This window comes from Diceros bicornis, chromosome 25, assembly GCF_020826845.1.
Source record: "Diceros bicornis minor isolate mBicDic1 chromosome 25, mDicBic1.mat.cur, whole genome shotgun sequence".
NCBI classification, from domain to species: domain Eukaryota; kingdom Metazoa; phylum Chordata; class Mammalia; order Perissodactyla; family Rhinocerotidae; genus Diceros; species Diceros bicornis.
In genome coordinates, this window is record NC_080764.1 from 23,111,395 (window position 1) to 23,133,872 (window position 22,478).

At 37.8% G+C, this 22,478-nt stretch overlaps 1 protein-coding gene and 1 long non-coding RNA gene across 3 annotated transcripts in view; both read left to right on the forward strand.

Moving 5' to 3' along the window:
* Positions 1 to 22,478, forward strand: part of ANKS1B (ankyrin repeat and sterile alpha motif domain containing 1B) — a 758,303-nt gene that overhangs the window by 40,937 nt on the left and 694,888 nt on the right. The gene's annotated exons all lie outside the window — the stretch shown is intronic.
* LOC131421776 (uncharacterized) lies at positions 8,628 to 20,962 on the forward strand. The gene is made up of 3 exons (XR_009223949.1): positions 8,628 to 9,432; positions 19,080 to 19,187; positions 20,662 to 20,962. It is a non-coding gene; the product is annotated as an uncharacterized LOC131421776 (long non-coding RNA).

Genomic DNA, 22,478 nt, shown 5'->3' on the forward strand with positions numbered 1-22,478 from the left:
TCATGGCCTTTCCTGACCAAACCTTGGAAGTCATAATAGTGTTAGTTCTGCTGCATTTTATTGTCACAAGCTAGTCACTAATATTGGGCTGAGTTCAAGGGAAGAGGATATAGACCATACCTCTTGATGGGAGAAGTGTCAAAAAAAAAATTTGCAGACATCTTTTAAAACCACCACAGTCTTTCCTCTGGCCACAAATTATTTATTATCCTCTCAAATGCAAAACTCATTCCCTCTCAAGTCCTCCTTCACTCCAAAGGTTTATCTGTTTTGGCATTAGCTCAGAATTCAGTCATCTGAATCAACTCCATGTGCACATGAGGCTCCTAGTGTGCATTTCCTTAGGTATTAAGTTCCTCTTGATATGAAGACCTGTTAACCAAAAAGATAAGTTATTTGCTCTCCACATAGCCATTATACGGTAGTGATGCAGGGATAGGATAACCACAGTAGAAACTCCCATTCTAAAAGGAGAGAAATGAGAGGTCCATAGCAGTCATGAGTTCATTGTGATTTTGAAATCCAGTGGGGCACATGTTGCCAGTTTTTTGATTAGGGTTCAGTACTGCTTATTGGGAATTGTTCCCCATTGTTCTTGGTTCTGCCCTTTGGAGTCTTGATTCTGCCTTCTCAATCATTCTTTCTTTTTCTTGAGAAATGGCCTATGTTTACGGTTGGGTAGCTTTCTCAGCCTGCTTCCCACCTGTGGAAGGTTGAGTTTCCAAAGGCCTCTTTTCATTTTCTATTTATTCTGTCCATTTCAGTTTAAGATGAGAATACTTTTGTTAATACAGTTCCCTTGAAAGTTTTGTGCTCTTTCTGTGGATCTTATTGGAGTTTACTCCATTAGATAAAAGTCACAACCATAAACCTCTTCAAGCCAGGTCCATCTTTATTTTGGGTTACTAGTGAGACTGCTGAGGGACCTGGCTAATGCCACATGTTTTAGATTTTTGTTACATCACTTCTTGTACTAAAATTCTGTTCTGGTTGCTATTGCTGCTTTCCAAATTACCCAAAACTTAATTGTTTAAACATTTTGTTTTGCTCACAATTTTGTGGGTCAGGTAGTTGCAGTTAGATGTTGGCTGTGGCTGTGGTCATCTGAAGAATCACTGGGTTGGTTGACCAAGAAGGCTTATACACCCGGCCGGTAGCAGATGTTGCTGGGTGGGTGCTCAGCTGAGCTGTGGTTGGAGTGCTTCTATGTGGTCTCTCCAACATGGCAATGTTAGAGTGCTTGGATTCCTTACATGGCCCCAAAGTGAGTGTCTGAAGAGACTCAGACAGAAGCTGTATGGCCTATTCTGACCTAGTCTCTGAACTCACACAATGTCACCTCTGCTGCGTTCTCATGATTACAAGCAACTTACTAGATTCAGGGGGAGGGCACATAGATCCTACCTGTCGGTGGGAGGAGTGTCAAAGAATTTGCAGATGTGTTTTAAAACCCCCACAGTTACCATAATCGTAATATACATTTACTGAATGATTATAATGTATCAGGTGTTTTGGTAAGCACTTTACCTGAATTCCCTTATTTATTCCTCACCACAACTTTGTGAATTTTTTATTATTTTATAACCATTTTGCAGATAAGGGAGTAAAACTTGAAGGGGTTAAATAACTTGCCCAGGGTCACACAGCAAATAAATGATAGAGTCTAGACTTACACTAAGTTCTCTCTGACCCCAGAGTCCCTAGATTTAACCATTGCTAAACTGGCAACTTATTATAAGCAGAACAGAATTGTGTTTTAGGTAGTTCATTCCTGGAAGCAGGGAGACTACTTAGGAAGCTATTACTACCATCAGGTGCTTGTTTTATCTATTTTTACACAAGGTACGTAATAGAAGGAATGGAAAAGTAGGAGAGGGAAGGGTATGTATTATTAAATATTGGCAGTAAAAAATATAACATTTTTAGGTCAGATAGAATTTCTGTGAGTCTAATGATTTTCAGTAACTATTTGTCGTTGGTTAAAATTACTGACCATCTTCACTCTTCATCGTTTGTCATCTACTGTAGTGTCTTAGTTTGTTCATTCAGGGAGTCACTCAGATCCCTAGTTCTGCTGTATAGCTAGTATATGCTTTTGGCAGTTTAAAGGCAGAATAAAAACAATTTGGTTTTTTTCCCTTCTCTACCAAAGCCAGATTTTTTGCTTCTTAGTTAGACTTGAGAAAGATTTGAGGTGTGGGCTCCTCCGAAATTTCCTGACAGAGGTTGACAAACTATAGCCTGTGGTCCAAATCTAGCCTGTAGCTTGCTTTTTGTAAATAAAGTTTTACTGGAACCCAGCCATATCCATTCATTTACACATTCTTTAAGGCTGCTTTCACACCATGATGTTGAATAGCTCTAGCAGAATCTATCTGGCCCACAAGGCCTAAAATGTTTACTATCTGGCACTTTACAGAAAGTTTGTATTCTCCTCTTCTATATAATGCAAGACGTATTTGGGTCATTCCGTTGAATACGTGAGATGCTTAGTGCAGGTCAGGGCACAGTCATGAGGCAGACTGGCCATGCATGTTTTATATGTCTTAGTAGCAGAGATCAATGACTTAGTCAATTATAATTGCATATCACACGTTTAAAAAAAACAGAGGTCCCGAGGCCTCTTGAAAGAACAACCATTTTAGGATGGGCCAATTACTCTACTTGTTTTGTACTGTGGGCTGGATATCCATGAGTTTGATTCATCAAGTTATTACTCATAACTAGAAGTAGCAGGTGAGAGACTAGTATGTGATTCTTGCCCCTCACTGAGGCAAGAATAGGTATTTGTAGGTTATCCTTTATTTACTCTGCCTATTTTGTGTTTTTTCCCCCGAAAGACTTAGAAATATTTTTGTTTTGTTTATTTATTTTTTGGCCTCTATATATGCTGGTTTTTAACATTGTTACATTTAGTGCCTCAGTGTATCAGGAGATACATCGGTTTATATTATTGGGCATTTCATTTATTCTCATGCCCTATTTAGGACGTTGTTGTTTCAGCCATAAGGCTGATCCAGATGTTCACAAATAGGGCATTCAGAGAGAGAGACCTGGAGGCACTGTGGGAGCATAGATCAAGTTATGCTTTGCACACTATCTCTGGTCGTGTTCTCAAGCATTATTTAGACTAAATGTATATTCTTTCCAATTATTCTGCTTTTATTCCCTGCAGTTTTGGAAATCTGAGTATGCATTTAATAATGTTACAGGAATGATTTTCTCAGAAAACCGTGTATATTTTATCTACCTAAATTGTCAATGAAAGTACTTCTTAACTGTTAATGATTTGCAAAAAGCCTTCTTTTATTATGTGTAAGTAAAGGAAATTAAAATAATTCTTTTTAAAAATGCAATAAAAGTTAATTTTATTAGCTGATCATTAAGAAATAGGTTATTGATTCACTTTTCCTATACATAGAAAAATTAAATGAAATAATGTAGTGAATCTCGTTTTACAAAGGAGAAAACTACATTTCTCAGCATGTATTTTGTCACGCATTTTGTGTTTTACAGTAAGTAGCTAACTGACTTTAGTCTTTAAAAAGTGAGCATTAAATAAATACAGTGACAATTGAGTACTTTTTCTGCTTCTTACTGTTGAATATAAAAAAATAAATCTTGTTAATTGTTTTTAGTTACATTTATGATCCTGATAAAATTGTGCTAATATATCACTTCCTCTGCTTGTGAAAATATTTGTGCTACAATGAGCCTGTGATGATGGGACTTCTGAAAGAGTGATGGTAAGAACCTTCACATAGTAGTAGGCTTACTCTGGTTCATTTATAATGAATGTATGTCCCAAAATGGAGGCTAATTGTCATTTAAGAAAAGGTGGTTTTAAATGAAAAAAGTGGTGAATATTTGAGGTGATAGATGTGTTAATTAACTCGATTGTGGGAATCCTTTTACAATATATACATATATCAAATCATCACAGTTGTATACTTGAAATATATTACAATTTTGTCAGTTATACCTCAATAAAGCTGAAAAAAAAACGTATCTTTTAAATATGAAAGAAAATAACTGTATTTTGCTAAGAGAGATATATTTTTACTTTCTTTCAATAAGTAGGAATGACAGTTTTCTTCTACACTGTGAGTTTGTCAACTCTGCCAGCTCCTGGTGCTCTTTGACCTTTCAGATTTTCCATTCATACTTAATAGGCCTGGTGGCTCACTCTGATCATTTAGTCAGGAAATGGAAGCTGCTTGCTCTCTGAGAATAAGCAGCCCATCTTTAGTTTTTGATCTGTTAATTAAGCAACCAGCCTGGCCTTTCTGGCAATATCGGCAACAAGTTGGGGCTTTAGTCTTACAGAAGAGTGACTGTGTGACTGATTCTGGTTTTCTCTTGTGTGTAGGCTGAGGGTTTCATATTACCAACAGTGATCTGATGTTTACAATATGATATGTGAGCAACTTGAATAATATAAGAAGCAAGGTGTATTAGTTATCTATTGATGTGTAACGATATTATCATAAACTTAGTGTTTTACAACAACATGCATTTATTGTCTCACAGTTTCTGTGGGCCAGAAGTCTGGATACAGCTTATCTGAGTCCTCTGCTGAATGTCTCACAAAGCTTCAATCAAGGTGTTTGCCCGGACGTAGTTTTCAACTGAGGCTTGACTAGGAAAGGAGCTGTTTACAAGGTTAGGTTGTTGGCAGAATTTAGTTCCTTGTAGTTGAGGACTGAAGGTTTCAGTTTCTCGCTGGCTGTTGGCCAGGGGCAGCTTCAGCTCCTGGAAGCCTCCTGCAGCTCCTGGTTACGTGGCATTCCCACCATGGCCACTTGCTTCCTCAAATCAACAGAGGAGGGAATCTCCATCAATATGGGTGCTACAATCTCATGTAACATCTCACATAATCACATGTAGGTAATCATGTACATCCTGTCATCTTTGCCAAATTCTTCTGGTTAAAAACAAGTCACAGGTCCTGCCTACACTCAAGGGAGAGGGTCACACAAGAGTGGGAATACTAGGAGTTGGGGACCGTGAGGATCACCTAAAGAGTCTGTCTGCCACAGGAGGGAAAGGAAAATTGGGTTGATCCTGCTGTCAGGATTTTCTTTTCACTTGTTATAAATAACTTGAGGGCAGGATTCATGTTTGATTCATCCTATATCTTTTGCTCTCCACCATCACCCATCTACTAGAGAGTGTCTTATACTTAGTAAGGACTCAGTTGTTATTTGTAGGCTTAATTAAATTTATGCTATAAAACTACTATCAAAGAGAGCTGACACTCTTGTACTTGGCCTGATAATCTGACTGTTTGCAAACTGAAAGCCATTGTTTATAAACTAAGACTATTAAAATTTTAGTTATTGCTAGCAATGTTTATTTTATCATCTCTACCATTAAACAGTAATTTTTTTGTACTGTAATACCCCTTTCCTAAGAAGAAGCTATACTAGTGCTCTGTTTCAAATTAGAGAATACAGATCACCTTGTTAAATCAATATAGCAATGGTAGTAGCTGTCTGAAGAACTAGAATGCCAGATCTTATGCCACATTGTTCTGAGAGACTAACAGCTATATAACATGACCTTCTTTTCGTGGTGTTCTACTTTTTTGTCTATCAGCATAACATTTGCCTTCCAAATCAACAGGCAACCTTTTCACTTTTGTTTATGAGAAAAATATAAGCTGCCAGATCAAAGGAGAAGTATTTCTAACTCTGAGATTTGTGTTCCTAAAGAATCACATTCAGGGGCCGGCCCTGTGGCTTAGTGGTTAAGTGTGCGCGCTCCGCTACTGGCGGCCCAGGTTCGGATCCCGGGCGCGCACCGGCGCACCGCTTCTCCAGTCATGCTGAGGCCACGTCCCACATACAGCAACTAGCAGGATGTGCAACTATGACATACAACTACATACTGGGGCTTCAGGGAAAGGGGAAAAAAAAAAAAAAAAAAGGAGGAGGATTGGCAATAGATGTTAGCTCAGAGCCGGTCTTCCTAAAAAAAAAAAAAAAGATATTCAGCATCGTAGGCTAGATAAAGTAGAGGCTAGATAACAATAAAATACCTAAAAGTCTTTTGTAGCATGAACTACCACAAGACCAGAAAAATAAAGGCCAGCAATAGAGAGAAAAATATGCAACAAAGACCTGTGGAGTGAGAGAAGACCTTAATTAATTCAATATTAATCTAAGAGTAACAGACAAGCCAGTCAAGAATACTGCAGTCAGAGGTAAGAATGGTTCATATTGAGTAAAAGGCTGTCAGAGAGAGGTGGATAGCCCCAGTTAGTAAAATAGATCATGTAAATGATTACCACCAATAGCCAAAGAATAGATAGTTACCAAATGTGGGAAGATCCTTGGTTGCAACTGTAATTATGCATATACATTTTACAAGCAGCAGCATCTTTGGGAAGAAAAAAAATAGGAGGGAAAACTATTTAGTTGGCTTTTCATATAGCCCTGGAGAATTTTTATTCTCATCTTTTATTACCACGTATGCCAGGCAGAATTCCAAGATGGTCCCCAAGATTCTTACCCTCTGGTGTACACGTCCTGTATAATCCTCTTCTCTTGAGTGCCTCCTATATAATCCTCTTTGTTTGAGTATGGGTAGGACTTGTGAATATGATGAGTTGTCACATGCCTGTGATTAGGTTACAAATCCATTGACTTTAATCAAAAGGGACATCTTGGTGGGCCTAATCTAATCAGGTGAGGCTTTAAAAGTGACGGGATTTTTCCTGAAGTTAGAGAGATTCAAAGTTTGGAAGCATTAGAGGGCCTGTTGAGGGAGCACATGGCAAAGAATTGTGGTGGCATCTAGGAGCTTAGAGTGGCTCCTGGCCAACAGTCAGCAAGAGAATAGGGGTCAGTCTTAGCACTGCAGGGAACTGAATTCAGCCAACAACCAGTGATCTTGGAGGAGGATCTCACATTCTAGATGAACTGTAGTCCTGGCAATGTGACACTTTGATTTCAGCCTAGTGAGACCCTGAGCAGAGGACCCAGCTAACCCAGACTCCTGACTACAGAAACCTTGTGAGATGATAAATTTGTAGTGATTTAAACTGCTAACTATATAGTAATTTGTTATAAAGCCATAGAAAAAGAATATGGCACCTTACGTGTGGCCTAAATTTCCATATTAATACCTTCCTAAACATGCCCCATATCTTCCCAAGTTTATGTCTATACTCAGGTATTCTCTTCCTTGGAATGATTTCTGTTATATATTTATTCTACCCATCATTTAAGACCCATCTCATGTACCATCTCCTTGTTGACAGTTTCCTTATTTCCATTGATGAAAGTCGTCTCTCTGTCCTCTCCAGTGTACTTTGAATCTTTTTCATGTAACTTACATATTTTGCTTTCATAAGAGTTATTTGTATTCACTTGTTTATGCTTTTTATTTTAAATTTGTTTATTGATTTGAATGGGAAATGTATACATTCAAATATTCCAAAAGGTGAAAGAAATTATATAGTTGTGTATCACTTAATGACAGGGATATGTTCTGAGAAATGTGTCGTTAGGTGATTTCATTGTGCGAACATTGTAGAGTGTACTTAGACAAACCTAGATGGTATAGCCTACTACACACCTAGACTATATGGTACTAATTTTATGGGACTACTGTTGTATATGCGATCCACTGTTGACCGAAACATTGTGCAGCGCAGGCTAATGAAAAGTAAGTGTTCTTAGGTCAATTTACCAGTTCCCCTGTCCTCTGGTCCAGAGGCAACCATTCTTTTCACTTTTTCATGTATCGTCTGTAAAGATTCTATACACAGGCAAGCATATATGTATATACCTCCCCTCTCCTTTATATATAAGCTCTCCTCTCTTCTTCATTGTGAGATGTATGAAGAATCCATTTTTCCTTCTTGTATTAATCTCCTGAGGTACCTGAGTATTTAAGACCTACTGAATTTAGTCTTTTCCACCAAGCCTTACATTGATGTTACTTATATTAACTCTAATCTCATTTTGACAGACACTTTGATTAAAAAGCTTTCCTTGGTATGGACTCAAAACCTTTCTGAACATTTCCTTGAGGGTGAATGCTGTATATCACAAAATGCCAGGGACTGGCTCCATGGTGTAGTGGTAAAGTTCGGGGCATTCTGCTTTGGCTGCCCGGGTTCATGGGTTGGGATCCTGGGCACCGACCTACACCACTTGTCAGGCTGTCACAGCCACCCACATATAAAAAGTGGAAGATTGGCATAGTTGTTAGCTTGGGGCTAATCGTCCTCAAGCAAAAAAAAACAGGAAGATTGGCAACAGATGTTAGCTCACAGCTGATCTTCCTTGGCAAAAACAAAACAAAACAAAAAACAGAACCAAAAAACCCCAAAATGCCAAAGGCTCATAACTATAAGACATGTTTATTGGATTAGAACTATGTGGACAAATATTTCTGAGTTATATACTAATGCCAGCAGGTACAGCCTCTCTCTCTTCTCTGGTAATTCCTCTGCCTCTTTTTTGGTGGAATGGTTATTGTGTGAGAGGTGTTAATGGGGATAGGATTGAGAACATTGCAATAGGATAAGGAGTTTTTGATTTATATAAGAATTCGTGAAAATGTAGTTCTTTGAACTGAACTTGAAATATATTTTTTATCTGTTCCCATGATGCTGTTGGGCAAATGAAGTTCATAATATTTCGTGAGTTTCCATAAAATTAAAACACTGGAAAACCTAACCTTTCTGATCTACGGACATGGTTCTGCAGCCTTCAATTTTTTGTTAAAGCTTTTACAAACTTGTTTACCTCTCAGCACCTAGTTGTTTTAATTGCCTTATTAAAAGTATTGACTACTTCTAAGCTCGCTTTTCCTCTCTTACCCGTTCTAGAAATTTCTGATTCCCTTTCCTAGTTGGTGAAATTAGAATGAGTGAAAGAGAAAAGTTACCTGGAACTGTGGTTCTGAGGGGGTAAAACCCCTTGTAACTAAATTCTTATCAAACTTGTTTTTGACGTACATATGTGTGTTTGCTTCTTCTTTCTCTTTCACATTCTCTTTAGTCACAGTTGCACTGCTTAGCACATCATTCAGGAAAATATATAGAGATAATGAGCTTAGAGAAATCAGCCATTAAACCCATCGTTAGCAACTTTATAAAATAGTAGATGATTAGAGACTTTGAATTCAATTGAATTTGTGTACCAAAGATTGTGTGTTTATCTCTGAATTTTAGTTATCCAAGCCACCATCTTTCCTATTTCATAGGATACCATTGATCTTGTTGAAGAGGAAATTCAGGAACAGTTTATTTTTCATATGACCTGTGTATTAATAACTATTTCATAATTAAATGCTTCCTCTGTAACAGGGATTCTATGATGTATAAGAAGATAATAAATTTCAGCCTTCATCCAACTCAGCAAGAAAACAATTTAAAACTTTAAGTACCAAGAAGATATTTACTGATGACCTTATTTTGTAAATATATATGATTTTATTGAAAGATTTAGTGATTATAGTATTTTTAATTTTAGTATCATATTATTTTTATATGGTATTTTTAATGGAACTTTGTAGTGTTCATCGGAGAACATGGAGCTCATGATGGTTTCTAATTGTGCTTTCTAATTTGATAAGTCCCTTATAAATACAAGCAAAGAGAGATTCTTCCTGGGTAACCTTTGCATTTTAAGTAACCTCAACGTTAATGATGTTTTTAGGGAAAATATTGAACATATTTAAGTTTTTGAACAGCATCAAGTTATGGAAAACAGATTATGTAAAATACTTGAACTGAATTTATGTTTATTTCAATTATATAAATTTCCGTAATGATTTGCACACAGTGGGGATTTACTGTGTTTCCTCTGGTTGCAGCAGACTAAAACTTGGTTCAAACCAGCTTAGGCCAAAAGGGAATTTATTGACTGCTGTAACTGAGGCAGAGAGGCAGGGTGAGGCTAAGCTTCAGGAGTGAATGGGACGAGGGAATTGGGTATCATCAGCAGGGCTCTTTTTTCAGCTCTTGCCTCTGTTTCATTGTGTTTGGGCCTGATGCCTGCACATGGCTGCTGGCAGAAAGGGACTTCAGTCAACTCTCTTTCAGTTCCTAAATTAAAAAAAAAAGTCTTATATACGTATGTGGCCTCCAATTGGCCCAGTTTGGATCAGATGTCCCTCTCTCCCCCTTGGCCAAACAACTGTGGCCTAGAGAGTAGGTAGGATTTTCAAGAAGGTGCCAGCTTATGTTCTAACTACATCTATATCTATATCTATATCTATATCTATATCTATATCTATATCTATATCTATATCTATATCAAAAGATTGATGCATTATAAGGAATTATCATGTGATTAGGGAGGCTGACAAATCCCAAAATCTGCAGGTTGAGTTGACAAGCTGGACACACCTACAGTGTGGTTTTAGTCTGAGTCTAAAGGCCTGAGAATCAAGACAACTGATTTCAGTCTGAAGCCCAGCAGGCTCGAGACCCATGAAGAGCCAGTGTTTCAGTTCAAGTCTACAGACAGGAAAAACCAGTATCCCCATTTGAAGGCAGTCAGGTAGGAGGAATCCTCTATTACTTGGGGGAGGGTCAGCCTTTTTGTTCTATTAAGACCTTCAACTGATTGGATGAAGCCCACCGATGTTAGGGAGGGCATTCTGCTTTACTCAGTCTACTGATTTAAATGTTAATCTCATTCAAAAGGATCCTCATAGAAACACCCGGTATAATGGTTGACCAAATATCTGGGCACCCCATGGCCTAGTCAAGTTGACACAAAAAATTAACCATCACAAGGCAGTACCTGCTAGAATGTGGGGTGGGGTGTGTTTTTCCTGTCACAGTTCTAATATAGAGCAAGTTAAAGTTAATATAGAGCAAGTCAAAATTAAACCGATAAGCATTAGGTATATAAATTGGCAAGTGTGTTTTTACTGAAGGATTTTCATTCTTATTATAGCCAAAATGTTATATAACCCCTTATTATTCTGTAAAATGGGAAGATATTTGGAATGTGAAATGGAGTATATAAACAAGCAATCTTATGCTAAATGAAACTAGAGCCTACTGGCCTAAAAAACTGCTTAAAAGCCATCCATACAGATATGAGGTTATAAATCTTCAAAAATACATCTCTGGAGTCAAAGAAGCAGCTGAAAATCTATTCAGATGTTATATGTAACTGGGGAATATTTTAATATCTGAAAAAATTAAGCTTGGCTTAAAACCATCTCTACCAGGGGAAGAAAAGAGTGTCTGTTAGGTGAGAATTTTGATTATTAACTTTGATTAGGCTTTCAGAAGCAAATCTTTTATGTTTTATTATATTTAATGAGTAAAATCAGTTTGTTTGAAATCATTTAACTTTTTCTCAATGGGCTGATCAGCCTTGCCCCTTCAGGAGACTGTTTTGCCAAAGCTTAACGTTGAGCCATCAGGCACCGGAGAAATATTTATAGGGTCCAGCTCCAGTATTACAAAGCAGAACGAAGAAGGGTGGATTTGGAGCTGAGACAATAAATTAAGTAGCACACCCCAGAACCAATATTTATTTCAGTGTTTTGTCTTGGGATTCCTAGACCACGTAGATAGTATAAATTTAAAGCCCAAAGATTTGAGGGGAGGTCATAGTTAAGAATTCTCAGGGAGACTGTTTAATTCTTCCCAGAGCCCAGGCTGAGGCAAGTTTCTTTTCATCTTCTTGTTTCCCAGTGATACCCAAGCAAGTAGCCCTTTGGATGTACCACCTTTCTACAGAGATTTGGATCTCATCTGGTCAAAGGCTGTTAAAACCCATGCCCACTGGTTTCCTAACTGGAAAACCTCCCCAAGATAACCTCCCAAGCTTATTGTTATGGTTAGTAATTGCATCTTTGTTTTTGGCCCCTAGGGATTTCAGTTATATTCTTATGAGCTCCTAGCTCCAGTTTTCTATCCACATAAGGCTTTATTTATTTTCTTTATCCTAGTTCTGTGCCAGTGTAAGCCTTCCTCTAGCCACCTTCCCACTGTTTGTCATGACCTTCAATGGCATTTATTTTAGGGCCTGAGGATACAACTTTGAACAAAACAGACAAATTCCATGTTCTCATGGAGCTCATCTTTGTAAAGGGGAAAGAAAAATAATAAATAAACACATGCTATATCAGATAATGATAAATGCTATGAAGAGAAGTGAGCAGGGATAAAGAAATAAAGTAATGGGGCTGCTTTTCACATAGAGTGGTCAGGTTAGACCTTGCTGATAGAGTATTTGGTAGAAAAACATCAAAGATTGCAAGTATTAATGATACATTTGTACAACAAGCAGCTCATCTTGGTGTCTTAAGCAATGTTAACTCATAAGCTGAGCTAAGAAATTGGATATTGCTGCAATACCTCAAATATTGATGTAAGTTTTAAAAAGATAATGGGGAAATATCCTGAGGACAATTCCTTGAGTACTGTCAGTGTTTAATATTTCCTATTATAAGTGCTGCCAGTATTGAATAATAAATGAATCTATAAGATAATATACTGAGCAGTGCTTCGGACTTGCATTATGAACTCATCATCTTTCTCCAAAGTCTGTTGCTCCTCCTGTATTCATTGCCTCTGTGACTGGTCTGCCACCATCCATCGTGTTGCTTATGTCATTTGTTTGCTTTTCCTTCCTTCAGCACGCTCTTGAGTACCTGCTCATGTTAGGGGCTGAGAATCGGCAGGAGCTAGGGTAAGGTAAGTGAGGTACTTGCCTTGAGTACGGAATTTAAGAAGGTGCCAAAAAACTCAGTGATTGAGATAAATAATATTTTAACGCAGTATTAAAAAATCAAGATGTATGCAAAAAAATCCATGATGAATGAAATATCAAACTTTTGAATAAAGAAGGGATTCAACTTTGCACTGGCATGAACCCAGAAGTGAGTGCCTCAGTTTCCTCACCTTAGTTCTGGCCCTGCTGACAATATAAGGCGAATAAGCCATAATGTCTGCCCATCATGAATTAACCAGTAGGGGGAAAGAGACATGTGAATAAATAAGTACAAAAATAAAAGTCCACTAAGGTAGAAATAAAATAGGGGTTCAAAGGAGAAGACATTTTACTAGGGGGATATAGGGATTAGGAAAGAACCCAAGTCATCCTAGACCTCTCTTTCTTCTTTAGTTTTGCTAAATTTTGGCCTCCTTTCAAAATCCCTCTTGAATGTGTCCTTTCTCTTCTTTATCCCTATCATTAATACTATTTTCTTAGCTCTATTGTCTCCTGGATTACTCCTAACTGGCCTATTGCCAGAAAGACTTTGTTAAAACACAGATCTGATCATGACCTTCTCCTATTTAAAATCCTTTAATAATTACAGGTCACCTTCATTTATAAAAGCCTTCCATCCAAAGCATTTAATGATCTTACCTCTGCCTTTATCTTGTCATTCTCTGTGGATTTAGACTTATCCAACTCTGTATGTTCTCCAAATGGCTTTGCATATGCATCTTCTCCTCTTAAGCAAGTACTTAAGTGCATGCTAAATGAAGGAAAAGCAAACAAATGTCATAAGCAACACTTGATGGATGGTGGTAGACCAGTCACAGAGACAGTGAATACAGGAGAAACAAAAGGAGATGGATATGCATCTCCTCTTGTTGGCTTTGCATATGCATCGCCTCTCTTTTTCTCCCAGCCAGCTTCTAGTCATACATTAGAGCTTAGAATAGACATTACCTTCCCAGGGGCTATGGTTTACATGTATGTATCATTGGTGCCTAATGTATACAGGCAGTTAATATAAAGTAGCTAGATCAGCCTTGGTGAAAGAGAGTCCATGCTTTTGTGTCCATGCATAGCCTCCATCACTGCCACCATGGCTGTTCTGTTCACAAGTTCACTGTGTAAGCATTGAAGTGGCCAAGGACAAAGGCTGGCTGAGATTCATTGGATGAGTCATCTTTTCCACCTGGTTGTTTAGTGCTTCCTCTGCTGTAGATGCTCTGTTGGGTATTTACACTTTGTGTCCACTTCCACAGAGTCATCTACATGTCTCTTTTTCAGACCTCCTTGTGTCTAATCATCCATTATTGCTTCTTGCAGGCCCCTGAATAATTAGCATAGTCATTAGCCACTACCCAAGAATTCATATATATACCCTTACGTCAAACCACTTCTCTCTCATACAAAGTTGATGAAGCTCTGCCTGATGGCAGAATTTCCTTTCACCACTGTCCTTTAGAACAGTGCTACTCAAACTGACCGTATGAAGGACTTTTTTTGTTTTGTTTTCAGTCATCATTACTGATCCTTTTGTAAAATATAAAACCACACACTTGGTTATTGCAATAATGTTAGATTGCTATAAATGTTTTCAAATGTGTGCTCTCACTTTCTATACTTGTTTTTATATCTTGTTGTGGAATGATAAAAAAAACTTTGTGAACTCTCTTTCGTCTGTGGACTACATTTTGAGTAACACTGCAGTAGTTCACTCATGCATGGGGCTGTGGTATGATAGCAGTTTTCATCTTGCATTAATACATTGAGCTGACCCACCCATGAGCTGTATGATTTTTATTGGAGCTACTCTTTGAGAGTTGCACAAATCTTTGTTATTTCACCTGGCTACAATGTTCCTTCTGATTTATTATCTGGGCCAGGGGCAAGGGAAAGCCATATCAGGGGCTTCCTTTGTCCCTTTCTATCATAATTGCTCTTCTTTTATAGATCAGAGAATCAATGTTTGCATTCTGGCTGCTGCTAAGTATATCCATCCCAATTACGTACTCAGGGACCAGGTACATGACCAGATGGTGGGTCTGTAGACCCAATGGGCAAACTGTGAGATGGCCTTGGGCCAGGACTCCATTTATTATCTGGCCTCCATATGCTCTCACTCTAACTGGGAGACCATAAAGGTGTTTTGGATACCCTGGTATCAATGTTAGCTTAGATCCTATATCCGACAGTCCCTGGAAGGGTTGGGCATTACTCTTTCACCAGTGTTGAGTTACTCTGGTAAATGGTGGCACTTTCCCTTGGAGAATGATTGGAGAAACATTGACTTTTTTGCTCAAGAGAACTTATTCTCTCCTTACATTGATGAACTCTAGGTCTCTGAACTGGCTTAGGTCTGGGAACTGCACATAAACCTTCTGCTCTCTAGTTCTTGGTCATTTTTGGCCATATAAGTCAAGAAATAGCCTCATTCACTACTTGTTATGGGTTGAATTGTGTCCCCCCAGAATTCATATGTTGAAGTACTAAACCCCCAGTACTTCAGAATGTGATCTTATTTGGAAATAAGGTCATTGAAGATATAATTAGTTAAGATGAGGTCATACTGGAGTAGGTTGGGCACCTAATCCCATATGTCTGGTGTTCTTAAGAAAAAGGAGAAATTGGACATGGAAAACACACAATGAGAGAATGCTGCGTGAAGATGAAGGCAGAGATCAGAGTGAGGCTTCTATAAGCCAGTGAATGCTTTAGATTGCCAGTGAACCACCAGAAGATAGGAGAGAGGCATGGAACAGATTCTCATAGCCCCTCAAGAAGGAACCAGCCTTGCTGACACCTTGATCTTGGACCTCTAGCCTCCAGAACTGTAAGACAGTAAATTTCTGTTGTTTAAGCCACTCAGTTTGTGGTGCTTTGTTAAAGCACCCTAGCACCCTAGGGTGCTTGTTACAGCAGCCCTAGCAAACTAATACACTACCCATCTCGCTTGTCTCTAAAAAGAAAAATGGCTAATTAGTAGCCATAGTCACAGATCCTTGTAGGTCAAGGTTCTCTGGTGGCCGCTTTGACCTTACTGCCTTTTATGGCAAATATGTTCACCTTGCTTCTGATGATTAAGTGCTACCTCTGGTGCCTGCTATTTTGGAGTCGTATCGTTCCCATTGACATTCCATCAGTGTTTTAGGACCTACTTAAGGTTTCCTTGCTAGAAGTTAAATTCTGAGTCACAGGAGAGTGCCTTCATATTAATACACTTTCCTCTCTCTGGCGTTCTTCCCCATACCTCAGCTCAACACTCTCAAGATCCATTTCCATATGTGTGCCCCCCAGTTCTTGAGGATACATGTCAGACAGCTTTTGTAGTGAGTAAACCATTTTTTCCTGTAGCAGGGACTGTACTTCACAATTGGAGCCATTATGAGTAGGATCTGACCCTGGTTATTGGTCTAGAGACAATGAGAGAAGGCAGAACAGATCTTGAGGAGGACATCTTCCTCAGGGATGGCCTTTGCAAGGTCTCCAGGCAGTTGGAGGCTGCTTTCCTTTATGAAAGGGAAGGGAATGGACCCTTGCAGCCCAGAGGGTTCAGCGGAATCTGAGGGTTCAGTGTTCTTACAGAACCCAAATATCACTATCCTCTGTCTCACTATTCTGTTCTTTCCATATCAGAGCCCTGATTACAGCTGGGAGACCTGCTGGGGCTGTGCATTTAGTCTTCTTTGTAGCTTAGCTACTCAGTCAAATCTTAGACCTGATTTTCAGTGCAGTCTGCTCTCAGGGTACAGGAGATAGAGTTCACTTTAAATGCTAATGTGGCTTTTTTTCTGGTTTTTACATCATGCCCTGAGTTGATAGATGGCTTGCCCAAGCCTGCCAGTCTCATTCTTCAAAGCTTCTAGAATAGTTAACCAATATGTACTCCAAAATCTTTATAGTTATGATTACCCTTCTCTCTTTCAAGTATTAGTAGTTATTTTATAAGCTTGGACTTTCTCTTTCCTCCTCTACTACGTTCCAGTCCGCGTCAGGTAAAAGTTTTAGTTATTGTACTGCTGTAACATGTTATGGGTTATGAACTCTCATTTATTACTAGAAATTGGATCCTTGCTACCCCCTGACCAACAAGTGATACAATTCTAGAATCTCATTCCAAGAGTCTGATTTCTAGCACCACTTCTATTATTAACAGATAGCAGTCTTAGTTAGGGTTTTCTCCAAAAGCCTACCCTGAGATAAGGACTTGGGCATGGGTAGTCTGTTTGCAAGGTGATCCCAGGAAGCATAGGGAGAAAGTAAGGAAAGACCTGTGGGTCCTTTAGGTGGAAAGCTGTCAGCGTCAGTATGACTATCCACAGCAGTGGCTAGAGAACTTATAGATGAGTCAAGGGGATATGGAGTGGGCATTAGCAGGGTCTCCTACATGGCCTAATAGGGATGTTATGAAGACTACAGATGTAAAGCAAGAGCACAGAAATTAGCTCACAATAAGTACTCAATAAATTTAGCTATTTTTTTGTTGGTAGCTAATCATAATACAAATAGTTTTTATTTGTTGTGTTTGCTTTAGCAATATGAAAGAATTCATTTCAGGATGCCTTTAATTAGTGAACTCTCCTAATGCATTTGAAATATGATTTGATTTGTGAAAATTTTCAAACTTTTCCAACTTTAAAAAATATATCTGTTTTGTTAAGTGAGGTCCTCCTATTAGCCCTGACTTACGATTGAACTAGAACAATGAGATGATGAGTGGCCTTTATTTAGCCTTGGTGATTTAAATCCAGCATTTAGGTCCTGCGGTGCCGTTAAGCTAATCTCTTCATCCCAGTTTTTGTAATCTGTTTTACTTCTTGTTAACATGATGAAAGAAAATGAAAATTTCTATTCTTTATTTCAAAAGAAATTATGTTACTTATGGGTCTCTTAGGCCTCAGGAAAATCCTTACTTAAGGTACAGACAGTAATTGTAACTCTTAGAGGAAATGTCTTTTGCACTCATGAAACAATGATATTAATTTAGGACACAAAATTTGATGTTTCCTATTTTTAAATTATTCTCTTTATATTTCTGTTTGATTTCATCATAATTTTGTCATCAGCTAGATTGAAGAAATTAAATTAATTTTTCACTTTTTAAAATTAATTTTTCAAAGGAACATTTCAAGGCAAATTGTATAAGGCAGAGTATCAATTAATAATTTTATAGTTGAAAGTTTTTGGAAGAAGAGGCAAGTTAAGGGAAGGAATGAGACGGGGGAATGTGGTAGGAGCAAAATGTTTATAGAGAGTTATACAAGAAATAAGGGTCCCAGGATAAAAAAAGTTTATATCAACACTTCAGTTGGATAATATATGTAGTTGGAGAATAATAATAGCTGGCAAATTGCTGGAACAATTAATAAAGTAGTCATTTGGTGTCACCAAGAGACAATAAATTGAACTGTGGAAGACAGCAAAGTTTAATTGCAAACAAATCATACCAAGCTAATTTATTTTCAGTATCCAGGCAAGTTCAATGAGTAAACAAAATCTAATGAGCTCAGTGTATATAGAATGCTTAATTCTTTTATGGATACGTTAGATGTAGTGCCATATGACATTTCATGAATAGAGGAAAGTTAATTATAGAAATATCAGATCATATATAGAAACAATGGATTAAAATAGGAATAATAGTGATAGAAAACTTGAATATACAGAGAGCTGTAATTAACATTCAAAATAAAATTGGTGCGTTAAGATACTATTTACTGTCATTTATATATTTAAATTGATTTCTCAAGTTTATTTGAGTCATTATATTAAGATATTATTGTTAATATTTTAGGTGTGATAATGATATTATAGTTATGATTTTTTATTTTTTGTGAGGAAGATTAGCCCTGAGCTAACATATGTTACAAATCCTCCTCTTTTTGCTGAGGAAGATTGGCCCTGGACTAACATCTGTGCCCATCTTCCTCAACTTTATGTGGGACACCTGCCACAGCATGGCTTGACAAGCGGTGTGTACTTCCACGTCCAGGATCCAAACCTGCGAACCCCAGGCCGCCGAAGTGGAATGCGCGAACTTAACCACTACACCACTGGGCCGGCCCCTATAGTTATACTTTTAAGAAGGGAGCCCTTATCTTTTAGACATATGTAGTAAAATATTTACAGAAATGTTATGATACCAGGGATTTCCTTCAAAATGGGAGGGTATATAAATGAAACAAAATTGACCACGAGTTGGTGATTTTTGAAGATGCGTGATAGATACGTGGGGGTTTGTTAACACTATTCTACTTTTGAATATGTTTAACATTTTTCATAATAAAAAGTTAAAAAATCATGTAGTATATTGTTAATTGGTATTATTGAACTTTGTAAACAGATGTTAATTGTGCTTTCTTTTTCCAACTATAGTTGATATTTTCACAACCTAGCAACAATAATGGTCACAAAGACATAGGGCAGGAAATAAAGAAACCATTTGTTTTGGCTATGTTGTAGGCTGAAGACTCAGAATTTTAAGTAAGTATTTTGTGAACTAAATGGATTTTTAAGCCAATAGGACCTTGAAAAATTTCTGTTCCAGTTTCTACGTTTGCAGATGAGAGGATTGGAATTTGACTGGCCTGGTTGGCTTGTATCATAACTCAGAGTAGAGTCTGGGTCTCAGCTTTTAGTTTTGGGATTTTTCCCACTTCATCAAATGACTATCTACAGAAGTAATGTAAGATTCTTTTAGCTCACTGAGACTCAATTTCATATACAGAGGGATAGCTGAAGTGGCAGCAGAGTACAGTGATCAAAGTTCAAATCATAGCTCTGCCACTTGCTAGTGTGAAACTTAGAATGATTTATTTCACCGCCTTAAGTCTCCGTTTTCTCATATATAAATTTGGAAAAATACTGGTTCCTGTTGTGAGAGTTAAAAGAAATAATGTATGTTAAAATGGATAGTAATAAAATCTATCTTCTAGAGACTTGGTAAGGATTAAATGAGATTATGTATTTTTAGGAAATAGCTGGCACATTAGTATGCACTCAGTAAATACTTGATATTATCATCATTATTGTTATTATTATTACCATCTTCATAATATCAAGGCAGTGAGGAATTGTTTGAATTTTAAAATTTCAGTGGATAAACTACAGGCTGATAATTGAGAATTCACTGTAAATCAGTATGTATGTATGTATATATGTACAGTCATGCATCACTGAACGACGGGGTTATGTTCTGAGAAATACGTTGTCAGGCAATTTCGTCAATGTGTGAACATCATGGAGTGGACTTACACAAACCTAGATGGTATAGCCTACTATACATCTAGGCTATATGGTACTAATCTTATGGGACCACCGTAGTGTATGCGGCATTGTTGACCGAAACGTTGTTATGCAGTGCATGACTGTACATATATGCCTATATATTATGTGTGTGTGTGCGTAGGCTGTCACATTGGATACCTTTTTATAGAACAACTTTTTTGAGATATAATTCTCAGACCTTAAAGTTCACCCAATTAAAGGATACAATTCAGTGATTTTAATATAGTTACAGTTATGAAACCACCATCACAGTCTAATTTTAGAATATTTTCATCACGCCAGCTCTAGGCAACCACTGATCTACTTTCTGTCTCTATAGATGTGCCTATTCTGGACATTTTGTGTAAATGGAATCGTACAATATGTGGTCTTTTATGACTATCCTCTTTCACTTAGCGTGTTTTCAGGGTTCATCCACATTGTTGCATCTATCAGTACTTCACTCCTTTTTGTTGCCAAATAGTATCCCATTTTATGAATCTTTTTCCAAGTTACAGAATATACTTTCCTATATCTCTTTTTGGGATGGGAGATGACTAAATTCACCTCTATTCTAGGTGGATGGGAGAATTCTGCACTTTTCTCAGGGATTATAATTGTAGCCTGAATCATCTACCAGGAAAAACAGTCACTGTATACATGTACCTAACATTATCCAATTGTGATTTAGGATGAGAAGATAGAGGAAGAAGGGAAGAAGGAAAGAAAAAAAGAAAGGGAATTAAGACATGAGAAGAAAGAAAAAGGAAAAATGAAGTGACTTATTTCAGCAGAGACAGAATGACTCTGTATTAAGAATGCTCTAGGAAATTGCTGCAGCGGGTGAGAGGTTGACATTGGCTCCTTCACAACTCAAAGAATTGGGAAATCTATTGAATCATGCCTTAATTAATTAGGTAATGGTTGCTCCATTTTTTTGAGCATTAGTACAGATTTTGTCTGTAATCTAGTAGATATAGAATACATAAAATAAAATTCTCAGGAAGTTAATAATTCTATATTGAATTGCAAAATTTTACCTTCTATCCCCTCACAAATATGTTCCTTTTAAAAATGGTTTGAGGGGCTGACCCCGTGGCTTAGCGGTTAAGTGCGCGTGCTCTGCTACGGGTTCGGATCCCGAGTGCTCACCGCTTGTCCAACCATGCTGAGGTGGCGTCCCACATACAGCAACTAGAAGGATGTGCAACTATGACATACAACTATCTACTGGGGCTTTGGGGAGAAAAAGAGAAAAAAAGGAGGAGGCTTGGCAATAGATGGTAGCTTAGGGACGGTCTTCCTCAGCAAAAAGAGGAGGATTGCCATGGATGTTAGCTCAGGGCTGATCTCCCTCACACACACAAAAAATAAATACATAAAAAAATGGTTTGGGGAGGATGACAGTGATATTCTGATTTCACATTTTAGGGTTATAATTCTACTCCTCCTCTCTATGTTCCTACCTAGGATACTAGATGATTAGTTACCAGCAGGCCCTTGTTAATCAGAGCTTTCAAGGAATGGTAACTTTTTAAACACCCTGCTGCATTCCCTCTTAAATCCTTTCAGGTCTAAAAGTCTGTGGTTTGCTACTATATTGCTTTACTTGTTACTGTTTTGGATGAGCTGTAAGGTTGACACCCTGTTAACTAAAAGTTTGTATCAGAACTGTCAGGTTTTTAAAGTATTTTTTCTTGTTTTGTTTTTGTTTTCAAAGAATTTCTATAGAGAAAAGAAAAAATATTGCCAGGTGGCATGAAAAGCAAAAAGGAATGCTCCACCTATCCCCTTTTTAAAATTAAAGTCTGATTTTTAAAAGGAGAGAATCAAAACTAAACAGAAACAGCAAAGAACACCATTTTAAATGCTATCACTTTCCATTCAACTTCTCTTGGGAAGAGAAAAGTGTCCTTCCCTACTGTTTGTTATATGGATGTACCAAATGTTACTTAACAAAAACCATGTTACACTTTTCTATGAAGCAACTGGAATAGCAAATGACAAAATTTAGAGAATACTAGTGGTCCAGTGTTGCTCCTCTTAATTGTTGGAAGTTCCACACAGGGCTGCTGTTACTGGTCTTACCACCTTACCTTTAGATGTTCCTCAATTCATGCTTTTGACATTAGCAGCCACTGAAAACAAGCATGGCATATTTAGAGAACAGTAAGTGCTTTTGGTTGCTGTAGTGCAGGCAGCCTGGGGCTGGGGAGGTGAGTATAGGGGCTTTGAGAGGGGAATAGCAGCCTGGGGAGTTGGGAGCAGCAGCAAGCCTAGGGAAAATCTTATGCCTAGGGGAAATTAAACAGAACTGATGGTGCATAAAAAAACTATCAGTGACTTCTTCTGACAGGTTCAAGTGCTCATTATTTAGCATAGCATAGAAGGCCCACGTAATTCCCAATTCCCACCCCTACAAGCCTTTTGTTGCAGTCATCATTGTATTTTCTGTTCCCTAAACATGCCTTGCATTTTCTTATTTTTATTACCTGTTCTTATGCTGTA